The 1,734-nt window shown below is 40.7% G+C and overlaps 1 protein-coding gene across 1 annotated transcript in view; it reads left to right on the top strand.

The window, feature by feature from the left end:
* LOC107661002 (rho guanine nucleotide exchange factor 2-like) overlaps positions 1-1,734 on the top strand; it is a 70,689-nt gene that overhangs the window by 48,436 nt on the left and 20,519 nt on the right. The window lies entirely within an intron of this gene.

A 1,734-nucleotide genomic window follows, 5' to 3' on the forward strand; every position in this document is an offset into this window, starting at 1 on the left:
AGAGAGTGTGTATTGGACAAAGATAAACACAGACATTGAAAAAATGTGCAAGTCCTGCAGTACCTGTGCAGAGCACCAAGACGCACAACCAAAAGAACCGCTCATTCCACACAAAACACCCACAAAGCCGTGGCAGTACCTGGCATCTGATCTGTTTGAGATTCATGGACATCAATTCCTACTTACTGTGGACAGGTATTCCAAATATCCTTTGGTTGATGAAATGCCTATTCCAGTAAGCAGCCATGCAGTTGCACAAAAAATGCAAAGTTACATGTCTTTATTTGGTCGACCAGATGAAATAATGACAGACAATGGACCACGGTACACAGGACAACCCTTCAAAAAATTCATAGCTGATTGGGGAATAAAACGCACCACAAGTTCACCGCACTACCCAAAAAGTAATGGATTTATTGAAAGACATGTGAGACACATTAAATCCATCATCAAAAAAACACAACACAAAGAAGATGTACAAGTAGCCTTGTTGCAGGTACGAGCGACGCTCGTTGACAGTGATCTACCATCTCCTGCAGAATTGCTCCTTGGCAGACCTATCACCACACCCCTACCAAGTCATGCAGATCCAGGGAAACTGGAACACAGACAACACCTGGAAAAAAAATCAACAATGATGAAAACACATCATGATCAATGTAGTGGTAGAGACTTACCTCCACTGTTCCGCGGACAGTGTGTAAGAGTGCTGGACAAGGAGAGGAGAACATGGCACCCAGGGACTATTGTGGAAAAGTGCAGGGAGCCAAAAAGCTACTAGGTTCAAACATCAAATGGAAACACAATCAGACATACCAGGAGCCATCTTCGTGAGATGTATGCAACACAAACATTTTCAGAATGTTCACATCCAGAAGAAAGTGCAATTCGCCGAAACACCTAAAAGAGATGTGGTTGAACAAAGCCACAAGGATACAGTCGAAAGCAAAATCACTCAACCTCTTGAGACAGCAGTACCAACACGCACAAGGTCTGGACGAATCATAATTAAGCCAGTGCAATACAAGGACTATGTGTAAAGCTGAATGAAAAGTTAAGCAGAAAAAAGAGTTCCAAATATGGACTGAATGTTTATTTCTGTTGTTATTTTATTTAGTTTATTAATGTTCATTACTGTTATAATGTGCCCCCCACTGAAAAAAAAAAAAAAAAGCCTGGAACGTCTTATTGTTTATGGAATATATATATATTGTTGTCATGGTTGTCTGAGATGTTTACACTCTTATGTTAAACAGGGGGGATGTTGTGATAAGTAATATGTGGTGTTACGCAATATGTACATGCGTGTACCGGAAGTATCTGTGTAGTTGAACATGTGTTGAGCACCTAGTAAAGAAGTTCATACCAACTTATAATGTCGTCCAGTAATACTTCACACTGTAGCTCAGGGGTTCTCAACTCGGGCTGTCGAGGTCCACTTTCTTGCAGAGATTAGCACTAACCTTGATGAAACTCAACTGCCTGTAATTTTCTAGTCAGCCTGAAGACCTTGATTAGCTTGTTCAGATGTGCATTATTAGGGTTGGAGCTAAACTCTGCAGGAAAGTGGATCTTGAGGGCCAGAGTTGAGAACCCCTGCTGTAGGTACTTACGGCTGAGAATAAGTAAGGAGTACTCCCAGTATTTGTAACTAGGACTTCTGTTTAACTTTATTTAATGTATTAAATCTTATGGAAATTAAGGCAATGAGTTTGCACAATTTTTGAGTCAACA

This window comes from Sinocyclocheilus anshuiensis, unplaced genomic scaffold (genome assembly GCF_001515605.1).
Source record: "Sinocyclocheilus anshuiensis isolate Anshui unplaced genomic scaffold, SAMN03320099.WGS_v1.1 scaffold1036, whole genome shotgun sequence".
Classification (NCBI taxonomy): Eukaryota; Metazoa; Chordata; class Actinopteri; order Cypriniformes; family Cyprinidae; genus Sinocyclocheilus; species Sinocyclocheilus anshuiensis.